General features: G+C 41.5%; 1 protein-coding gene and 1 pseudogene across 3 annotated transcripts in view; both read left to right on the top strand.

The window, feature by feature from the left end:
* The window catches only part of LOC145981616 (WAP four-disulfide core domain protein 1-like), a 270,697-nt gene that overhangs the window by 115,662 nt on the left and 130,868 nt on the right, over window positions 1-24,167 (top strand). The window lies entirely within an intron of this gene.
* LOC145981615 (regulator of nonsense transcripts 2 pseudogene) overlaps window positions 1-24,167 on the top strand; it is a 245,140-nt pseudogene that overhangs the window by 210,332 nt on the left and 10,641 nt on the right. The window contains exon 1 of one of the 2 annotated variants that reach the window (XR_014440979.1): window positions 16,425-16,551. The exons of the other annotated variant lie outside the window; for it this stretch is intronic. The product of XR_014440979.1 is annotated as a regulator of nonsense transcripts 2 pseudogene, transcript variant X2 (transcript). Of the gene's footprint in view, window positions 1-16,424; window positions 16,552-24,167 lie in introns of those variants that run through there. 2 annotated transcript variants of the gene reach the window in all.

The following is a 24,167-nucleotide window of genomic DNA, read 5'->3' as shown; positions in this document are numbered from 1 at the left end:
ATGACTTTGCGTTGAGTCAACAGTTACTGCTGGGGCATCAAAAGAACCTTTTCATTTAATTTTTCTAAAATGTCTGAAGCTTACTATTGTACAGTAACTTTTTAAAAGTAATACGAGTATTGTATCAATATAAATTTAATGAAATGCAAAATGCAATAATCGTACTGTTTTGCTTCTTGTAAAACTAACAACCAATATACTAATTAATATTTGTTTACTTAAGCGAGGATATTTAACATTTTCAAATCTAAAAGGCCTAAAACTCAGTGTGTTTAAGTTGTTTTTTTGTTTTAATTTCCGGGGGAACGCCCCCTGCCCCTTATAAACTATGTGATATTCAATAACCCTCAGGTACATCATATGCTTCTCCCAGAGTCTGCCCCCCAAAGCAAAAGCTCAAGCTCCGCCCATGCTCTGAGGTAGAATTTGTCCTTATGCATTGCTTCAAAACTGCATTAAAAAGATATGCGTGACATTTACATGCCTTTTGAGTGAGTCATAACGCACAGGTTTTCCCTCCAGCTTGTAGCCAACCCACACAGGTTGGGTGGGGAACGAGCACGAAGCGCTTGAAAGGCATATTTTTGAACCTCCATGTTATGTTGTCGAAAGGCTTGGTAAGCCTGTGATCGCCGTGCTGTCATGAGACCCATTAGTTGGTCGTGTTTTGGTCCGTCTAAATCCCTCAAACTTTGTTGTGTGTGTGTATTCGTCTCGCTTTTTTTTCACCTTGCACGTGGATTTATTTTTCACGGTCCCTGGATCCTTTTTTCTTTTGGTACCGTCGTCAAAGGCGTGGCTGACGTTGTCTGACGGGTTTATGGCTCAAAGCAGGTGATTGTTTGTTTATGGCTTGCCAAACGGTCTTGAAGACGGTAGCTCCATCTTTGAAGTGCAATTTTCTGTTTGAATCACGGCAATGAGTTGGAAATAGGTTTTACTGGCGATTGATTTGTTCGATATTACTTCGCTTTCCTACCACCAGTAGAGGCAATTGGGTGCCAGAACTGTGGGGGCAAGTATAGGCGTGCGCAGACCCTCTGATTAGGGGGAGGGGGCAAAAGCCTTGGTGAAAGTTCAGTCGGGAAAGAAAAGCTTAATTTTATCTCACCGTTTGAGTTTTATTCCCCCCCCCCCTCCAATATACAGAGCATTCGCTACGAGACTCGGCGGCAAGCGGCCCGGCATCAGCGCTTGTCTTTCCCGGTGAACGGGTCCGCGACAATCGCCTATATTAAACCTCGTAAAAAAGTTTAGAGTAAAAAGGTCAGTTCTGAATAAAAGTGGAAAGAAAAATGGGGAAATAAAGTATACAAAGACAATCCGCACACCATCCGTGAGTTAAGAGAGAGTGTTGTACGAAAAATCGGGAGAATTACAGTAGGCGAACTTGCACGTGTAAATGCCAATTTCCTTCGGAGATGCCAGGAATGTGTTGCAGCAGAGGGACGTCATTTTCAACACCTTCTGTAGTCAAGGTTACTACACAATATGAAAACTGTAATTTTAATAGCCGACTCTAGCGACTGTCGCGGACGCGTTCACCGGGAAAGACAAGCGCTGATGCCAGGCAGCTTGCCGCCGAGTCTCGTAGCGAATGTCAGAGAATGCTCTGTATATATATGAAATTAATGAATTCATCCGTCCCATAACAAACAAACAACAAAAATCATACAAACTGTCTCTCAAATGTGCGCGCTCATTTTCCTCCAAACAATTGTTCATGCATTTAAGAGAAAACCGTTTAGCAGCAGTACTTCTCTCCCTGGTAATTTACAAAGCGATACAGACAACAAATTGAGAGCGAAGCGAGCAAGAAAATTTCCAGATCCAAATTTTTGTAAAATGAAAATAATATTGATTTAATGTGGTGTAAATATTTTCATGGAACACCATGGCATTCTGTTTTACAATTCTTTCTATTTAGATCTTCGGCATTCTCAACTTGAGAAGACTACAAGAATAGCAAGCAAGAAAATTGTACGAAATGTATTTTTAATTCGTATAAAATTTGAAATGAAGGGGGGCAATTGCAGCTCTGTGACACGCGGCAGGTGCTCTGGCCGTCTGGAAGAAATAATGCAAGAAGGACGTGAAAACTAATTCCATCTTGAGTATCCTTTTCTTCTGCTACTCTTAGATTCTGCTAGTCTTGTTTTCCTTTACTTCCATGTTTGCCCCCCATAAATTGATTTCCGTACAAGGTTTGGGAGGGTAATGCCCCCTTGCCCCTGTGGTTGGGCCACTGCACCCCTTTCTCTCGTAGTTGCTTGAACTTTCATCGGCTTCAAAATACTTCATTTTCTTTAAGAGTATAATATCGTTTAATAACGGCGATAATATTCCTCTATCCTAAATTTCTAGGCGAAAATCTAACAATATAGGGACATGGACGTCTGGAAGGGGACAAGAATGGCCACATCAACCCTTAGAAATCGAAAATCCATAAAAGTACATTTTCACACGTATAATTTGATTTCAGTAATAATAATAAGAAGAAGAAGAAGAAGAAAATGTATTATTATTATAATGGGGATGCAGGAATGCGATAATTTCAAATTCAAGAGGTGTTTTTTTGAGAAGGCAACCCTATTATCGGGGTAATATACCCCATGGTAAAATACGAGGTGTGGCTAGAAAAAAACCGGACTGTTGCTACAAAATCTTTTATTGGTAATTTTATACAATACGAACATTATCCCCTTCAAAGTACTCCCCTGAACTATCGATACACCGCTCCATACGAATCTTCCATTTCTGGAAGCAATGCTGGAAATCATTTTCTGAAACCATGTTCATGACTTCCGTCGCTTTTGTTTTCACAGGTTCCACGGTTGTAAATCTGGTTTTTCTCTGGGCTGATATGAGCGTTGGGAAAAAAAGTCGCACGGAGTGATACCCGGCGAATAGGGTGGATGTTCTAACACTGGGATCCCATGCTTGGCCAAAAAATCCTTGACTGACAATGCTGTATGGACAGGAGCATTGTCCTGATGAAGAATCCATGACTTGCTTTGCCACAAATCAGGTTGACGTCTTCTTACTCGCTCACGAAGGCATACGTTTCTGTGGCGGATTTTCTGAGTTTCATGAGAAACGTTAAATTGATATGCTGTTCCACTTTCACACTTAACATTTTTCCGACGGAGCACAGATGTACGGTTCACTTCGTCGACAAGCTACAGCGGAACTGAGCGCCGCGCACCCTGGGAAATCACACAGTCGATAGGCAAGATATCAGGTTATACACTCATGCACCGCTTGACCTTGACGCGCTTGCCGTTTGTCGAGAGCAACATCAATCCGGTTTTTTTCTAGCCACACCTCGTACCTTGCTTGTCCCCTCGTGGAAAAAAATCTGCAGACGTCCATGATTAAGGGGGGGGGGCATTTGCCGTCTTGCTCCCCTGTGCGCACGCCCATTGGGGAAGGACAGTTTACTTATCTGTTGATCGGAAAGGCTTATCATTAAGGGGAAGAGTGACAATTTCGCTCGACGTGTGGATTTATTTCAATATCGTCAGAATGGACATTGCTACTAAAAAATCATCGTGATCTAAACAAAGAGTATAAATTTCTCCCCATGTTGCGAGTGGAAGCGGTTTCTTAAGCTGATTATTAAGTTAGACACGGTGTTTCAGAATCCCGTGTATTCCTTATGGAGAAAGAAAACAGCAAAAACATCAGTTTGTGGCTAATCAAATGGGGAGTATCGACTTTTCCTTTGACAACTGAAATCTTCAACTTGGCTTCTTTCCGTTCATATGTTTTTCTACGCGATCGGAAGTTTGATATTCCCAGGAGAACAAATAAATTAATACTCTCATAAGCGTAATTAGTGTTGCCCACGAGACGAGACTTTGGCCTGTCTCGTCTCGTGGAAATGCTGTGAAATGCTGTCTCGTCTCGAAAATATTCGTTTGTCTCGGGACACATGATCAATCTCGTCTCGTCTCGAATTTTTAAAAGCCTGTCCCGTCTCGTCACGTGGGCAACACTAAGCGTAATGCTAATCTTTCTCCCCCTCCTAGAACCATCCAGAGCACAGACCATCTCTTTCTTCAGTGTTGCCAACCATTTTTCGGCAATGTCCCTACGCCAAATAAAGCGACTAAAAAATACAACACCTCATGAGCATGCAAAGCAGAAGATAAAATATACACATTTACTTACCAAATCTTTCTGCTCGATGCTTCCACAATTTATGAATGACGTTGAGTCGTTTACTGTTCATTGTGTTATTTGAAGTCATGCATGCTGCTACTGTGAAGAGACGGATGTTAGTTGGTGATGCTGTATTTCCTGCTGTCTTTAACAATTCTTGTCCCATTTTATTTCTCTTTTTTCTTTTTGTATCACTTAACATTGAAAATATTCTTTCCGTTCCCGCGTTAGAATGTGGTAACGTTAGCACTATTTTCGCGAGAGTGGAAATATTTTAAAGAAAGAACTTGCCTTGAAAGTTCTTGGTAACCGATAACATGTTCCAAAATTCTGATGGAGATTTGTTAGTTAGTTCTTTTTTCTCCTCCTCGCTAAAGTATCCAGATAAACTAATCCATTCATTCCAAACCGAGTGCGAAGAAAGTTCAACTGACTGGCGAGTAAGCTTTGCACCTTTGCACAATAAAATGTTATTTTCCAACATTGAAAAAGTCCCTACGTTTTCCCTCATTTAGCAAAATCTGTCCCTATGCGGATGAAATATAGTGAAAAGTCCCGATGCGTAGGGACATGTTGCCTACGGTTGGCATCGCTGGAGAGGAGCAGTTTAGGGTCCTCGCGTCTGACTGGACACAAACTGCTCCTCTTGCCCTTAAAAGACCATAGTGCGGGTCAAAAAGTGTGGGAGGGGAACCTCTCTCCACCCTCAATCGCCGACACTGCCTGCCACTTTTGGCTAATGCCAAAGATGATATGATTAAATTGACTCACAATGAACACCATTACCCAGGCCGGGATTCAAACCCGGGACCCCTGACGTCATAGCGCGCTGTGCTAACCACTTCGCCACGGAGGTTTGGCTGAACGGTATCAATCCAGATCCCCCCATTCTCAGATATCCTAATATGGACTGTCAGAAGCCCCTCGCCTATGAATCGACCCTTCTGTAAGTGATTTTTACCCTCCCATCTCTTCCATTTCGACAGACGCGGGAATTATTTTTCATCCTTCCCCCTCCCCTTCTTGCCTCCCCCCTAATCTTTCGCTCGCTATCCGAGTTATTCACGTGTTAAGGTGTTAAAAAGTATAAATATCCCCGCCCGCCGCGATTGCGTTACCACATGGCGGGAAGATTATTTCCCGTGCTCCTTTTCGCGGCCCGAGCGCTACCAGTCATCAACGCCCTGAGAAGGGCCGCAGGAGGGACTATTTTTTATTCATCCGCGCGCATGTTACGCCAAGAGGCAGGCAATACATTTATCCGCGCCTTGACAGGCTTCGTGAAGGCTTTTCCAATCGAAAGTGGAGGCTCCCTGGAGATAGAGCGAGGATTCGGATGGTCCTAATCTATCGGGCTGACATGGAAATACACTCAGCGCGTCGACGCCTACACTTTTTCTTGTCTTTCTTTTACCACTGCCACTTGGTGTTAACGTTCTCTTCCAATTTATTACTCGGTGAAGCTTCCATGTTACACGGTGTTATTTTCGTTGTTATTAACCCGGAATCTCCATCTTCGCCGTGTAATCAAGGGGTTCCGGGTTCGTTACCCGGTGGAGGCACACTGCACAGTAGAAATTGTAGGTCCAGTTCTGATTAGCCTATATGTGCATCAAGTGTACTTAAAACAACAATTCAATCGATCAATCGTCGCCTTGCAATCAAGGGGACCCGGGTTCGATACTCGGTGGAAGCACATAGTGGTTCGAATCCCACTTTAAACTGTAGGTCCAGTCCCGATTAGCCATACTATGCATAAAGTGGACTTAAGACACCAAATCAATCAAGCAATCATTAACCCGGGATCGAGATTAAGTAGCGGAATATCTGTCAGAAGTTCAAATCGACCTTGTGCTCAAATGCTTCCTGATGGCGTAGAGGTAACGTCATCGTCTTGTAATCAAACGGTCCAGGGTTCGATTCCCCGTTGGAGGCAAATCTCAAACGAACAAACGGCCTCCCCGATGCGGCAGTGGTAGCGTCGTCGCCTTGTAATCAACGGGTCCCGGGTTCGATACCGGGTGGAGGCACATAGTGGTTCAGATCCCACTTTAAACTGTAGGTCCGGTCCCAATTAGCATTACTGTGCATAAAGTGGACTTAAAACTCCAAGTCGATCAATCAAACAAACAAACAAACCTTATGGTCTAACTAACTAACTCTCGCGCCTTCTTAAACCCGAAGGTTCATGGCTGCAGCAACACAGGCCTTCCATCTGTTCCTATCCTGAGCAAGATCTATATACTCTTTTCCATCCCTACCGATTTCCTTTAGGTCCATCTCAACGTTGTCCCTCCATCTTCGTCTTGGCCTTCCTACAGGTCTCTTACCATCAGGTTTCCCAACAAGAATCCTGTGAACTCCTCTTTCCTCTCCCATTCGTGCCCTGCCCACCTAAGTCTTCTTGATTTAATTATTCTAATAATATCTGGACATGAATACAAATTATGTAGTTCTAAATTATGTAACCTTCTCCACTCACCTGTCTCCTCATCCCTTTTTGGTCCAAATATTTTCCTAAGGATCTTATTTTCAAATACTCTCAATTTATGTTTAAATTTATGAATTTAACTTTCACAACCCTTATGGTCATGTAGGCTAATCGGGACTGGACCTACAGTTTAAACACTGTTCAATGTTACTCCACAGGATATAGACCCAGAGCTCTTTGACTACAAATTGAGATCCAAGGTTTGTTTCGTGTTCACTCCATGCTCAGGTAGGCGAATGAGAATGTACTTCTAGTTTACATTGGGATCGGAAGCATCCGGGAACCAAACCAGGAACCCCTGGATTATGAGAAGACAGCGTTACCACCACGGCATCGGAGATGTTCCAACTATATTTTGTGATTACGTAACAGGTATTTTAATATTCTGACGAAATTCTTAAATATTTTGAAACAAAACACTGATAATCCATGCATATAATTAATTTTACCAAAAATTGTGAGCAACTATCAAGTGTTACAACTTCCAATCGTCGGTATCGGTGGGAATCCGTAAGAATATCGGTATCTGTATGGGTATCTGTTCAAAGTGGTCTTGGCTCAACCCTCCCTAATTGTCATTAATGCATATAAACAAGGGAATGGATTTGTATGCAGAAAATGTTTTTATTCGTGGAATTAGAAAACTAAAATCCAAAAATGACGTGAATATCCCTTTTTTAATTTATTTATCCATAAACTTCCCCCCACCCCCGGCCTCTGGGCACCAGTGGCGTATCCTGAAAATCTAATTTACAACAATACTTATATAGGCTATATTGTGTATATTTGTTATATATATATCTCCCTATATAGATGAATTAGATATACATGCAAGTAAAACAAAAACAGAGGTGCGACAACCTCAAGTTTTCCGGGAATATTAATATTTTTCAGAAAAAATTCCCCTTGTACCGAAAATTTGACCTTAATTTCCTTTCACCAATGGAAACTTCCCTTTATGTAGTAACACTGGCTCTGCCAAGCGCGGGAAAGGATCAAGCGGTTTTCTCCTGCAAACGCTGTTTCCAGCGGTGGAACTGACCACGCAGGCTGTACACTTTTTCTCTTGCCTTCCTAAACCACGCCTTTAGTTCTTTATACCGCGTGAGGCACCTAAAAGTACCACCTGAAATAGCGAAGAAACCAGAAACAGTAGCGATGTGAGGTTTGCGGGAAACAATAATATCAAATGGGGCTCGTAAATCGGAGGTATGGGGTGGGTCGAAAAATATCGACAAATGGGGCATCTGGAGCAAAGTCATATTTTTTTAAATGGAACGATATACAATAACATGCATAATATAAAAGAGCACACGCAGAGAAACACAACGCCGTTGGTATCATGCATCTACTGCACATAGGAACGAAGATATGGCCATGTGAAAATATGTAAACAAACTAACAAGTGGCCCACTTGACCGTCAGTACCACGGCATGTACAAGTATGAGATGTCGGAAGCTATTGGACAAGATGAAGACAGAACGTGTTAAAGGAAGAAAAAATACAGTAGACATCGTCAGCACCATGTATTTGACAGTGTTACAGCATAAAGAAAATGACCATGACAGTATGTCGAAGAACCACTGCGTAAGAAGCGAAAACCTGTCAAAGTGTGTGTTCAAAGTGGTGGCCGTCAGCTGCGATACAGGCAACGAGGCGCCCACGCAAAGATCGTTGCACAGAATGTAGCATCTCGTAGGGAATGTCCATACAGGCCGCAGTAATGCGGTGTTGCATATCCTCTGGAGTTGTTGGCACATCCCGGTAGACAATGTCCTTCAGCTTTCCCCACAGGAAAAAGTCTAACGGTGTTAAATCTGGGGAACGAGCCGGCCATTTGACAGGCCTTCCACGTCCAATGCAACGATTTGTAAATGTATTTTCCACACATGCTGTAGCGCGTCTTGCACTGTGAGCTGGGCACCCGTCATGTTGGTACCACATGTCCCTCCTTGTCTGAAGTGGTATGTCCTCCAATAGTACAGGCAGTTCATGTTGTAAAAACTGTATGTATCTGTCAGCATCCAGTGTCCCTTGTATAAAAAAAGGGCCAATGAGATGTTCACACACTATACCACACCACACGTTCACACTCCATGGGCGCTGGCGTTCCACTTGGCGAAGCCAATGTGGATTTGTCACCGACCAATAGTGCATGTTCCTTAGGTTGATATTTCCATGATTGGTAAAAGTTGCCTCGTCAGTGAAGAGGATACGTGACAAATCGGGTGTGTCGTGTCGTAACATCCATGTGCAAAACCGAACACGGTCCACAAAATCATTCCCATGAAGTTCCTGATGGAGGGAGATATGATATTGGTGAAACTTGTGTGTGTGCAGAATGCGCAATACACTTCACTGACTCATCCCAGCATTCCTGGCAATTTCACGGGAGCTAACGTGCGGATTCACAGTAACAGCGGCGAGAACATTTGTTGCACCTGCCTCACCTGTAGTTGGCTTGTTGCGCCCACGTGCTCGTGGTGTTACACTTCCGGTGTCTCTTAATTTAATAAATAACTTACCAAACAGACGTCGAGATGGCTGTCGTCTGTCCGGATATCTCTCTGCGTACACACGGTAGGCTTCTGAGGCATTCTTTCGGCATTCCCCATAAATCAGGATCATGTCCGCTTTTTCTATGTTTGTGAACACCATAATCTTCGCTCTTACCACTACGACTGCTTGCTATGAACTAACACGATCTCGTGGACTTGCTATCAAAACTTGCTCTGCGTAAAGGCAGTTCTGTCAGGCACCTGAGAAGTCTTACATGCCGTGGTACTGACGGTCAAGTGGGCCACTTGTTACTTTGTTTACATATTTTCACATGGCCATATCTTCGTTCCTATGTGCAGTAGATGCATGAGACCAACGGCGTTGTGTTTGTCTGCGTGTGCTCTTTTATATTATGCATGTTATTGTATATCGTTCCATTTAAAAAAAATATGACTTTGCTCCAGATGCCCCATTTGTCGATATTTTTCGACCCACCCCATACCTCCGATTTACGAGCCCCATTTGATATTATTGTTTCCCGCAAACCTCACATCGCTACTGTTTCTGGTTTCTTCGCTATTTCAGGTGGTACTTTTAGGTGCCTCACGCGGTATAATTCACTTATATTCGGGTTTAAAAGCTTGCTTTAATAGTTTGCATAATATATAATGACAGATTTCTTATATAGTGAAGTTCAATGTATAAGAAATGTATGCGGAAAGTTGGCAAGCTTCAAGCTATTAACCCCACCATAGGTGCATGGCGTTCCTCGTCCCGTTCTTCTCGACTGCGTATTGGACACAGTCGTCTAACTCATGGTCACTTGTTCCAAGGGTTGGACTCTCCGATGTGTCCTGTGTGTAATGTTCTTTTAAACGTTCGGCATGTTCTTGTTGAATGTTCCCCAATGTTTGTCATTCCTGTTGGGAGATGACGACAGTGTTTTGTCAAATATTTTTTTTTCTTTTTGCTAAGAGCTGATCTCTTCCACTGTCTGTGAGGAAGTTTTTAGTATATTTTGACTTTTTAATGCGTTGTGTTTGTCCGGTGCAAGTACCTTTACATTATTGCACTTTTAACGTTTCTGAAGGGGATTTTTAGGCCGGCTTTAGACGAAAGTGTTTCCTTTAGCATTTTTACTAGCATAAATGCTATGTAAATGTTTAAACAAATCTTAGAGCACATAGTACTTTACACGCAAGCATTTGTGTAACTTTTCGGCTAGCTTTTGCGATCACAATGTATAACATATACAGCATGAAAGGCACGTCGAGTAACGCCATCTATGCTGAGTGCACGGTGTTTACATTTGAAACGAGTAAAATATTCTTCCGTATGTGTAGAGTAAACGTTGTAAAGTATGTATTTAAACAGCGCCATTGTTTTGTATCTAATAAAGTTTTATACGAAACGTTTTTCCTCTCGGTTCAATAGTTATCGGCTTTTAAAAATGTGAAGTGATACATTGTTTGCATCTCGCGTGGCCGCCATTACAACTGCACTCGTGACCTAGAGGTCGCTTCTGATTGGTTATGCTGCGGAAACAGAACGGGTTCTATCCTTGGGTGCGTTCCGAAAGTCTTAACGAAACGAACGCATTGAACGAAAATAACTGGGCTCGTGAATCTGGTGGAACCAGTTATTTTACAGACTTATGGAACGCTCTAGACGAAAGCGCAGGCGCAGCGTTTTGTTTAGAGAAAGTTTCCACATGGCGTCCAGCGGAAGGAATGACCTTATGGCAAAAATAAACTCTACTGTGGGCACTGTTACTCAATTTAATCACATTCTAAGAACGGTTATAGAGACACTCATCTTGTGCATGTTGCTTCATATCGATATCTGTTAAAATTATAATACATTTTCCGAACTAGTGCAGTTTGAATCCATCAGCACGCGCGTTGTCTGGAAGCAGCAGACGATTCTCACGGAACAAACCAGCCTCCTGGCCCGTGCGTTTGGTGAATCTCGTTCTTGCGCGAAACGTACGGAATGTGACTTTTGGGACAGCATAATGAAACTCACGAAACGCACGGAAACACTCATGGGACAGCCAGTTACCATGACTCGTTTAACGCGTTAAACTCGTGCAACTCGGAACGGGCCCCTTGAGAAATGCCATGAAATATGCCATGGCCACTTTACATGGTAGCGCATTGCTCATGGCACAAATGCTAAGGAAAATGCTTTCGTCTATAGCGGGTTTTACACCCTTTGTTTTAACCTTTGAAGTAAGAATTTTAGATAAGGGGATATTCCCCCGTATACATTGAAGGGTGCAATGTATGTACCGACGAACCCAACAATGTTAATTTATTCATTCATATTAGAGCTAAGTGACGTAAAAAGTTGGTTTATACGCGGTAACATTGAGAATACGCTCCTGTTGGGGCGCCATTGCCAAGTCGTGTACACTTCCCGTAAGAAAATCGAATCAAAGAGAAAGGAAGGAAAAAACAGATGAATGCAGACGCCAACACGTCTCGACGTTGCTACAATCTTGCTGACACGTTGACCGCCGTAACATGTGGACTGAATGCCTGATGTGTGCGTTACCTTGTTACGTCGCCCTCTGTGGACCGGCCCCAAACGAGATAGGGAGCGTGACTTGTCGCCCCACCTAGCGGGCCCCGCGGGAACCACAGGGACGTCGGAAGTGGCAGAAGTAAACATTGTTAGTTAGCCTGGTTCTTGCGTGTTTATTGAGCATGTCCAGTCTGGGACAGAAATGCAGGGGGAAAAATCGTCCTTTGTTGCGAGGTGCAGCGGAACGTGACAGGCGTTCACTAAGGGTGGCTATTGTGCAGAACTGTTAACAGCGTCTGAATAAACATCACCTCCTGTGTGCTTGGCTTTGGGGGGTTAAATAGAGTGGCGCCTGCGTCTCAAATATAGTTTTCGATGAGGTGCACCACAGCTAAGCTTGAAGAGTGAAATGCGGGTGTGTAATCATTGAACACTGGTGACACCCAATTCGGAAAGTAAGTACCGAAAGGGTGTAAGAAATAAAGTAAAATAGTTTTGTATCTTTTTTATTTGCATTGCATTCTACAGACCTTAAACTACTTTTCTACGTAGTTTCCACCATTTTTCAAGCATTTGTCATAGCGTGGCACTGGTTTTTGTATCCCATCGTCATATAATGTTCCCGCCTGTAATGAAAGCCATCCATGCACTCCTGCTTCGACGTCATCATCCTCGTTAAAACGCTGACCACAATTGTCGATATTCCAGGCGATCTGTCACAATTTCGTAGAGGACTGTTTTCTTGAAATTTGTGGAAATTCCATGGAAAGCGACCAAATTGTGAAGCGTCTGTTATCACGAATTTCCGCGTCGACCGCACGCACCAAATCCTCGGTTGCAACAGATGGACGACCGCTCCTTGGCTCATCGTGAACTGTCTCACGACCTTCTTTAAACATCAAAAATAAAGACCTCTCACAGTTGACGGTGGATGTCTACCGGTTTCACGTTTCTTGCATTGAGAAAACGAAACACAGACCGGAGTTCACAGTCGGCGGGCCGATTGATTTTCTTGAACATTTCAAACCTTCATAAACCTATGAAGAAAAAGCATGACCTGCTCCCACAACTGCCTGTGGCTTACTAACGGATGAAGGACGTCAGCGAGAATTCACACGGTCGCGACTGCAGCGCTACACCGGCAATACTTGCAAACGTTACTTACCTTACGAATAAGCCTCGTATTATATGTCGTTACATGCAAAAATAAATTACTAACTATATATATTATATTATATATATATATATACATAAATTATTATTGTTGTGAGGACATCAAACCCTCAGCCGAGGAGATCAACAAGGATTCGACATCCACCCGACCGATATGGTTACAGGGTTACACAATAATTCCTGGTTTAGGAGTATTTTGTATGTCTTTCTTGTTCAGATCACAAATGGTATAGTGACCTTAATTTTTCTTATTCAGGTCACGAATGTTATTCTGAACTTCATTATTATTATTATTATTATTATTATTATTATTATTATTGAACTGGTTGGAGGAATGTTGTGATTGAGCATTATAGTATGTATAATCATGTAGCTACGAAGAAGAAGAACAAATATGTTCAAGAGTCTGTTGTAGTTTACAATAGAGAGAGAGTTGGATCACAGACAAAGCTCGGGCGCCATGTTGTACGCATGTTGAAAGTTATTAAACCTCGTTTGTGTTTTTATGTACAGGATGTATTTTTTGTGTCTATCCTAGTTTAACTCGCACCTAAACATTCCACAATCACTCGGGAACGTTTCATTCATATGCATATTTATTATGTCGTTACATGCAAAAATAAATTACTATATATATATATAAATGTACATGTATATATACACCTACATTATTGATTGATTGATTTGGTGTTTGAAGTCCACTTTATGTACAGTAAGGCTAATCGGGACTGGACCTACAGTTTAAAGTGGGATCCGAAACACTATGTGCCTCCATACAAAGGCGGCGACGCTACTGCGCCATCGGGGAGACCTTATACACATACATTAATACACAGAAATATGAAGGAATTCATGTGTTACTTAGGCTATATAAAGCATCTAAATAATTCAATCAAATAAGAATATCCAGTTGTAGATGTCGGCTAGTTTTAACGTTCCACAAGAATTGTATATTTAAATATCACGTTTTTTAGAGCACACCTTTGCTCATTGTTTTGATCAATAAAATACAATATAATATTAATTAGAACAGTACCTATTAATTAAGATATAAAATATGTATTTTAATATTTTTATTGGTAAAATTAATTGCTTCAACATGAACGCATTTTCGATTATAATTCCTGTCACTCAGCTCATCAAAAATGAAGATCACCTTGAAACCAAGGGGTCCCGGGGTCCATACCCGGTGGAGGCACATTGTACTTGGTTCGGGTCCCACTTTAAATCGTTTGCCTGTCCCGATTAGCTGCTCTGTGCATAAAGCTGGCTTAAAAGAACAATCAAGCCGAAATGACGAGGGACCTCTCAGGCATCCAAGGTGCCAAATTGGTTGTAGACCGTAAGCTCTTTTAAGAGTAAGCTGGAGCATTGCCAATGAAGTTGATTATTTTATTGAATATTAATTAAATAATTGATTTAATAAAGTGTTATGTCTTAATCTTCATGACATAAACAGAAATGCACATGTCAAGAGTGGAACTTCAATCGTAATATAATTAAGCCTTGTTTCCATATTAAAAACACTGAAGTTGCTGACCAAGGGAGTTTATTGAGATATAAAAACACTTTACATGTAACGTTTCTAACCTCTATCAGGGTCTTCCGCAGACTAAGAACTAAGCTAAATTTTTTGAGCAAAGGTGTGCTTTAAAAAACGTGATATTTAAATACGTATAATTCTTGTGGAACGTTAAAACTATCCTAAAATTTTAGATTTTAGTTTAGTTCTTAGTTTGTGGAACACTGGTAGAGAGTAGTGTTTTTATATCTCAATTAACTGCCTTGGTCAGCAAGTTCAGTGTTTTTCATAAATAAAGTAGGTATATTCGAACTTATAACAAAGTGGATATACATTTTAAGACATAAATGTAGACATAATATCACACACAAACAAAGATCATAGGATCTATGTAGTAGTTACTATGCACAGACTATTACAAGTGGCCATAACTGCCAGTTCACCATGCATAATAGTAACAACTTGAAATGTCACATTATGATGTATAACATAACGTTTAGTGACAATGGATTTATCCTTTGTAACTGATAATGTTTTTTGGAAACTTGAATTTCAGGTAAAATAAGACGGAAAGGTGAGAAATAACAAATTAACTAACTCTCTAGCCTTCTTAAACCCGAAGGTTCATGGCTGTAGCAACACAGGCCTTCCATCTGTTCCTATCTTGAGCAAGATCTCTATACTCTTTTCCATCCCTACCGATTTCCCTTAGGTCCATCTCAACGTTGTCCCTCCATCTTCGTCTTGGGCTTCCTACAGGTCTCTTACCATCAGCTTTCCCAACAAGAATCCTGTGAACTCCTCTTTCCTCTCCCATTCGTGCCACATGGCCTGCCCACCTAAGTCTTCTTGATTTAATTATTCTAATAATATCTGGACATGAATACAAATTATGTAGTTCTAAATTATGTAACCTGTGAGAAGTAACACCGTTTTTTTTATTGTTTTTTTTTAATAAAAAAGAGAACAAAATTCTGATCTGGACTTTAAAGTTTCGTCCTGTATCTCTGAATGTGCTTCCACCCTGAATGAAACCCGGGCATCATTGATTACTATGCGACATCATTAAGACAGTGCGTCACAGCGGAGGGTCGAGAGAGAGTGGTGCATTTGTTTGGTGACCTTCAGCTGCGTGCTGGAAATGCGTTGGTGGCGTAGACACAATTTAAAGAGCAATGATCCCTTTCGGAATAGTCCGTCTCATCCCCTCCCCGCGAGTGAGGGGGGTGAGTCCTTTGAAGTCCACGCTATAAACATCGTCTGCTTGAATCCCTTCCAAGAGCAAGTCATTTGAATTGTAAACAGTTGCAGCTCTTCAAAGAAGCTTTCTGATGCGAGAGCTCGGGAGCGAGGCATGCCGGGAAGGCTGACCTTATTGCGCGTCACCCACCCTTCGCGGGTCGCTAAGTAGAGGAGGAATTTGTACTCGCGTGACCTTATCATCCAGTGGCGTGCCCAGGATTGTCGAAAGGAGGGTGTTAAGTGTATTTTTTTAAGTACTAAACCCTCATTTTGCCATATTTCCCTGCATTTGACGTTTATTTAGGAATATTGGGACAAGGAAGGGGGGTTTATGACCCGCATCAACACCCCCACCCCCTTGAACACGACACTGTACACCAACAGCAATGTTGCAACAAGCAGATGACACACACGTAACAAGATAGGTAGCTAATAAAATTGGTCGCATGATGTGTCGAGCCTGATGATGAGTTTTATATATAACAGGCAATTTATAAATGCCTGCTTTGCATAATCTTGCCTAAAAACGCCCTTTCTTTTTTGCATGTTTCCACTCGATATGCATTGTTTATTTTGGCCATATGTAATATTTTATTTGTTTTCTTTTAATTTCACAGAAATCTCTTTGATTTATTTGTTAGTTTCAATACTGTTGTTTGTGTTGATTTAAATTTGTAATTTTTGCTATATATTTGTTACACGCAATATCGGAAGCGGAAGTCATTTCCGGTTTATAAACATTTGTAGAACTGTCTAATCTTTTATTGATTCCGTTGCCGCGACAACAGTGCGTGAAAAGGCGAAAAGCAATTTGAGTTGCGTGAGATGATGTTAATTTTGTGAAAAACACTGTTATAAAGGAAAAGCCGCAGCTTAATTGAAACGTGATTGTGTTTGTGAATATTGTTGTTATTTTGCAGCGATTGTTTTAAGGTAAAATGTGTTATTAAATTTGTAAAATGGCAAGAAGCTATTTCTTTTTCAAATCGTTACGTCCTGAGAATGCTCATTGTAGCATAACATTAAGGAGAGTCTCATAACTCCGCCGCACAGAGAGATTGGGTAGCTACCGTGACGTAGTGATCCAGTGGCGAACACCAGAAAGGAACGTCACACTTTTTTCGCTACTCTCTCTCTCTTTCTCTCTCCTTAGAAGGTATTTTTTAGATTTGATTTTAAGTTTCTGTTATTCCGTGTCGCTTTTCTGCCGATTTTGCCTGTTCGCGATGATGAGTGATGAAGTTCATGAAGGGACACTCGCAAACAACACTCGTGACCAGGCCAGGATTCGATCCCGGAACGCCTGGCATCGTATCGCTCTGTTCTCACCTCTCCGCCATGGAAGTCCGGTAGGAGGTATTTGGGTAACAGTATAGTATAGGGGTGACGGATTTCTTCAAATTTACAGGAGAAAGTACTTGCGGAAATCATTTTCTGTAGCGTTGTGGAAGGTCGTGAATGTAGTTTTGATCCATTTTAATGCGAATGCATGTTGTTTTCTGCGAAAATCTCTGTCCGTCACGCTGTTTCTGCTGCCGCCATTTGCTTTCTGCACGAGAGCACAATGTTCCGTGTGTTAGATGACGTAAACCCCGTAGTCATTGTTTCAAACTCGCCGTGCTTTCACTAGAACATGACGTGTCGAGTATTTTTTTTTTTAACTATGCTTGCCTAATCTAACCTAACCTTACGGAAAATTGTTTCTGAGGCTAACGTGGTTTCTGAGGCTAACGTCAATGGTTTGTGGGGCTTACGTCAATGGTTTGCGAGGTATTAGCATAATTTCAAATCCGGGCACGAAATTATGTATATTCCGGTGAACAAGGTTGCAACACTGCATAAATCGACAAATCACTCCCAAAACGCGCCATGCACCAGTACACTGTCGCCATAATGTGTTACAGAATCGAAATAACAAGTAACAGTAAGTACTCGTAAATGTAAGAAATAGACATTATCTTAGTTAGAAATGCATTATTTCACCTTAGGAAATGTTCCGCATTCCAAAATAGTACGTTAGCAATGTAAAAAACTGCGAAATATATGATTTATAGGTGTCACCCCCATACTATACTAGTACCGGTATTTGTAATATAAAATAAAAATAACAGCCCGTGATGGCCAGGGCTTACCTACAGATTGGCGGCCCCACTACTACCAGAGGTTGAAGATTATTCAACCAGTTACAGGGTAAAATGGGTTACGGGTTACGCTACTCATTCTTAGCTCCCCAATTTACTCACGATGGCCACCGGTCCCATACACAGGTCGATATCTCAAGAAAAGGTATTGTACTTATGTTACTTTCTTCAGCCTTTCTGCCAATTCTTGCAAATCGCGGCGATGAGGATGGGTTATAATTAGATGAAATTGATGACGGGAAAATGACAACGAACACTCAGGTCCAAGCTGGGATTGGAACTCGGGTTCCTAGTGTCCTAGTGCGCTGTGCAAGGAGGTCGGTTAGATGCCATCTTATGACCATAGGTGGATGCTGTGGGGAAACCGTTGCTGGTTGTCTGTGAAATAGCAGAAGAGGTTGGAATCGGTAAAACTAAAAGTCATACACAGTTTAGACGTGAAAACTAAACATATGTCGAGTTGATAAGTTTGTGACGGGTCTGTAACAGATAAGCAAAACGTAAATCAGTCAAGAGCTTTTGTATCTGTCAAACAAAGACAATTAATTCCCTGAAGAATACCATAACAAGTGATGCCAGATACTTGTACTGTTATGACGTAGAAGCGAAAGCAGTGGGTTGCAGAAATCACCGCCAAAGTCACTGAACACAGCCTTACATAAACATCCACAGATTACAAACCATCGTTATAAACCCAGCAACATGGAGCGATGGGACACACTGGAAATTAATGTTGCAGAATTCCACTACGAGGCGCCACTAGCGAAGTAACGCATATCGCTGAAATTCCACTATTTCCAGTGTCTACAAGCACACACGGCGTCGACCAGTCAGGAAAATTGATTCAGAAAAGCCGGCCTCCGTTTCAGAGAGGTGAGCACATAGAAACTACGATGCCAGGGGTCCCGGGTTCGAATCCCGTCATGAATGTTTGCGAGTGTCCATTCATAAATTTCATCATATCACTCATCCCTATCTTCGCAAATTAGCGAAAAGTGGCACAAAAAGGGAAGTTTTGACGTAACTTATCGCGACGTCTACTTATTTTACGTGCCTGACGTCATTCTGATTCTACGTTACGAGGGTAAGGTCAAACCCACAGAACAATTAAACACATAAACAAAAGGCAATCATTAAGAACCTATTTACCTTTTGTCCCAGGGTAAGTGCCATCAGTTGGAGCCCAAGAGATTACATAGGGTAGAACAAATCACACTACAGGGTTAGTTCTATATATATACTGTAATTTCTATAGAAGAGCACATGCATAAACATTACATCATTGCCCCTTTCACTCATACTTTCACTCACACATTCATATCTCGGCAATCCAAAATACATGAGTAATTAATACAATAATAGTTCGGCGGCATGTTTAAAGTTAGCTACATTAATTTAAACTGATCTTAATTTGACATTTACTTTTGTATTTACGGAAAAGAAACTGTTCCGGTAGGAGCTTAACCTGCACTGTAAAAACACTACTCCTTTTATGTTGTTGTTGTTGAATGAATGTTAATCTATATATTGTTAATTTTGAGGTTAACGAGGATCACTGATATATAATTATATTGACAAATTATAGCGTCGTACAATCTGAATATCAAATACTTTGCATAATTTAATAACTGAAAGCTGTACGGTTTTACATGTTAAAATTATAGTTGGTGCAATTTAATCACCGTAATAAGCAATGTCATTTCGAGATTTTTTATGTAATTAAAGCGAGTTCATTGGATGTCACGACGGGGCGAACGAAGCTTATCCATTTGCACGTTCCATTCACGGCTTACCTTTGTCGGCTCAGACTGAAGTCCTCGTGGTGGAAATGTGGAAGTTTGCAGTGTAGTCACTAGATAGCTTCCGGGCGATAAGATAGGATCTCCGCATCTTCCTAGGTGGCAACTGGGTCGGACGCCCCCCCAGCAGGGCCTTTCTCTGTCTCTACTCCATATTGATAGTACACAGACACGTGCGAAATAACACAACACGGAACGGTGCGACACACAAAGCGAATACTTTAAGCGGATGGTTCGCGAAAGATTGTGTATGATAACGCGTCGAAGAAAATCCGAGTAAAACTGGTTGATAGCGCGTCGAAGAAAATCTGAATAATACTGGTTGATAGCGCGTCGAAGAAAACCCGAGTAAAACTGTCTGATAGCGCGTCGAAGAAAATCTGAATAATACTGTGTCTTCCGCTTCTCTGCTCGTCTATTTATTTGCGATTCAAAAGGTTCGTTACTGTACCCTCTCTGTCCAAGCGTTGCTAAATTGTCCTCAAGTCGTACCTTTTTTTCCTGCTATCTTCGCCCGTATATTTGGAGTTCTTTGACCTTTTCAAAAAGCACCTCGAAGAGAGGTTAGCATAAGACTGGGCCCATTGTAACCTGCACGCTCGTTCCGAAGACCGTGCCATGAAGTCTGTAGCTATTGTTATCCAGTCTAGCTGTTTAACCTTTAATATCGGGCTTAATTTATCTCCTATCAAATTCTGCTTTGGGGATTTCGTCGATGATAATCTGCTGCTGGGCTGTCTTTAATTTCAGTTGAATCTGACCATTGGTAATAAAGTTGTATTTTTATATTTCTTTACCCGAGGCTCGGCCTCTTCTCTCGGGAAACAGGCTAGTCCTTCGCTCTCCGCCGTCCAACTCTCGGTGAACAGCCACAATCCAATGCATATTATTGCTTATTACGATGATTAATTGATTTACCTGATAATTAGCAAGATTTTATCGTTATAACATTCCCCTCTCCTTACACATGAATTTTTTCTGAGCTTAAGATTATATGCGAAGGGGAAATTCATCAAAACACATTTAATAATTAACGTTAAATCTTGCCTAATTGTTACACACAGGCGCTCGAATAGGGACTCGAACCCTGGAATATAGTTGTCTTTCTCTACAGATTAAATTGCAGTTTTCAATTAATTTTACATTATTACATTTAACATTAACCAAACATAAAATTGCAGGATTACTCAACATTCATTTGCAGTTCTTGACTCTGTACATTGATCATTTAAACAAACAACTTGCTAACCCTTATGAGATTTATACTATTATGTATGCATATACATATGTAAACTTACTACATTCACATTCTAAGTTATGATGAAAATTCACTCTTTGAGATATAGTTCAAAATTATTGACTTACTACATAAAATATTTCTTATCATCAATTCAAACCATTTAAAATACATGTTTCTTTACTAAATAATATCTATTCTGGGTAATAAGAATATAAATGATATGTTATTAATGTTGGCATTAACCTAACATGATATATGCTCAGATATTGATAGGTATATAGATATGTATATATATATATATAAGTTCTCAGATTTTTTGAATATTAATAATACTATCATAATTGTGTTAAATTATTTACACTAGTATGTGGAATAATTTACAAGTTTAAAGGCTCTTTCGATGTTCAGTATTCTAGGTTTTTTCTAGTTGTTGAAGATCTCAGATTCTCCGCCGACACGAGCCGAGCTGTCGTCGGAGGGTGTTAGTTTTCCGCTCTTGCGCCGTGGCTGTTATCCCGACGAGTACCTGACTGGTAATCTGGCGCGTTGGGATTGAGTCCCCTACTCGTTGATGGTTGAGGCCATTGCTCGTCAGTCTCTTGCTTCTCATTGTTGTAGGCGGTTCTTACTAAATGAATAGCTTGTGTTCTGCCTTCTTCCATACGATTGTCTTCCTCCCCGCGTGAAAATCGTATGTCGCCACGCCCTCGGTAGCCTGCGTTGGTGTTCTGTCTGCCTCCACGGTAGTTCCCTCGATTCGAGCCTTTGGCATCCCTGTCTCGCTGTCTTGGAGGACTGTACTGCGATTGTTCTTGTCGATTGAATTGTTGTCGACGTCCATTGTATGTATTACGTGTAGTCGCCATTTGCACTCGTGGAAAATTTTCTCCTCTCTTCCTATCAAAATTATTATTCCCTCTTCTGCTTGATTGATCTTCCCATCGATGTTTTTCGTTCTCCTTCAGCAAATCCATGTCTTCAAGGATAAGCGACATTCGGTCAAAATTTTCTAACACATCTCCTGTAAGCTGCCTCTGTACATAGCTCGGGTACATCGCTCTGATGGCCGTGAGGATTTCTATCACTTCGGTTCCGGGCTTAAGCGAACGGAATTCATTCACCCTCTGCCAGAAAAACTGTTTGTATGTGAGCTTTCCGTTGACGTCGTACCGCTTGTTTCTTAACTGGGTAACCTTCCTCTCTACCAATGATCTGCACTGAAATTGTTCAATGAAAGCTTTTTCGAAGGTGCTAAAGGTCTTGAACGCTGGTACCTGGTGGTCCAACCAAATGCGTGCGGAACCGCGAAGAAGTTTCTGGATGAGCTTCAGGTAATCCTCTTCGTGAATCCCATATAAAATGCAATCTCTTTTGAATTCTTGAAGAAACGTGGATGGCAAAGTTTCTGTCTTCTCTTGGTCGAAAATCATAAAGTTGTCCAGTGAAAACTTCGAGAAGATGGCACGCCTGCCTATTTCCGAGGTGGCTACACTGGTCTGTACTACGGAGTGGACTCGCGAGCAACTGCTATCCTGCTCCATGACGTCATCGCCTGTGGACTGACTCCCCGATCGAGATGTTTGCTGCGCTGATGTCGCCAGGGGCGTTGATTCTCCCTGTTCTTCCTCGTTCCTTGTTCGTGGTGACGTAATAACGATTGAAGAAGTCTCTCTCTGCATCGTTTCTTTGATTCGTGTGACGTCTTGGCGTAAGTCTTGCGTCATGTTTTTTATCTTCCTCCATTGCTGTTCTTCTGAGGTCATCTTTGTTTCGATTTGTCAAAATCTTTCTTCCACCATTCTGGAATCCGCTGCAAGTCGACGATCAACCATTCGGAATTCCTCTTCCATTCTCTTTTCCACGTCATTCTTCTTTTCTTCTATCTTCTCTCCCAGGTGTGCCAGGTGTTCATGGATCTGCCTGACTTCAGTTTCTACTGTTTTTTCCAGGTTCTCAATGTCTTTCGAGTTATCACGATGTCTTTCAACACACTCTTCTTGGGCTTTTTCTATTTTCTCATCATTCTTTTTTAATGCTTGTAGAAACTGATCCATCATCTCTCGGTGTTGTTGTTCTTTCTCTCTTCTTCGCAATTCTTTTTGCTTTTCTTTCGCTTCTTCTTCCAATTTCCTCTTCCTTTCTTTCTCCTCTTTTCGACGTTCTTTCTCTTGTTCTTCCAATTTCCTCTTCTCCTCTCTCTCTTCTTCTTCCAATTTTCTCTTCCTTTCTTTCTCCTCTTTTCGACGTTCTTTCTCTTGTTCTTCCAATTTCCTCTTCTCCTCTCTCTCTTCTTCTTCCAATTTTCTCTTCCTTTCTTTCTCCTCTTTTCGACGTTCTTTCTCTTCTTCTTGTTGCTTCATCATCGTAGTGAAGAGCGCCATTATCGCTTGAACATCCATGGTGCCTTGGGTTGGTAACACTGCCGTTGGCTGCTCACTTTCAGGGATAACGGTATTCTCGGGAGCACGGTTGCTTTCTCCTCCCTGGTCGCCTTCCAGTAACGTCACTTCCTCTCCTTCTTTTGGATTGTCCATTTATTCAATCTTCTTCCTTTGTCGAGTTATTCTCTCCATCACCCTTCTCCTCGGTCGTTATTCTCTCTCTCTTCTTCCTTGGATTCGATGCGTTCTCGCAGCGAGATATAAATTTCTCTTTTCTTTTTCATAAATAGACCCTACGGGGTTTTGCGTCTCCCCCCTTACCATCCTCGATCGATGCTTTATCCTTATCGCCGCATAACAATCCAAAATCTCTCGCTATGTAAATTACTTTAACCATTGTTACTTCACGCCCACTATATATATTGCACAAACAATTAAATACTCAATTCACATGCTAACTATGCGTAAATACACTTAAATACTCTAAACTAGAAAATTACTGATTATAGCAACACAAAGAACTAAACGCTTCATACTCTAGGTGTCCTGCGTGGTATTTTTTTTAACTGCAATAAGTGATTAATATTTGATTTTCTACCTCTATCAATCTCTTGGTTCCTGTCGAAGGCATGTAGGCACATAGCTCTATAACTGAATAATTACGGCACAATAAACTCATTTTTGCGACTATTAATAACTTCCTTCCAACTATCGACACTTATTTAAACTTCGGGCCTAATCGGGCCTAATTATCGCATATTCGGGCCTACTCGGACCTACACGTCGAATGTTCGGGATTACTCGTCGAACCTACATGTCGCATGTTCGGAATTACTCGTCGAACCTACATGTCGCTTGTTCGGAATTACTCGTCGAACCTACTTGTACCATGTTCGGGCGCCATCTTTTGACGTAACTTATCGCGACGTCTACTTATTTTACGTGCCTGACGTCATTCTGATTCTACGTTACGAGGGTAAGGTCAAAC

This window comes from Lepisma saccharinum, chromosome 29 (assembly GCF_977018435.1).
Source record: "Lepisma saccharinum chromosome 29, izLepSacc3.1, whole genome shotgun sequence".
In the NCBI taxonomy this organism is placed as follows: domain Eukaryota; kingdom Metazoa; phylum Arthropoda; class Insecta; order Zygentoma; family Lepismatidae; genus Lepisma; species Lepisma saccharinum.
This window is presented reverse-complemented; position numbering and strand designations above follow the sequence as displayed.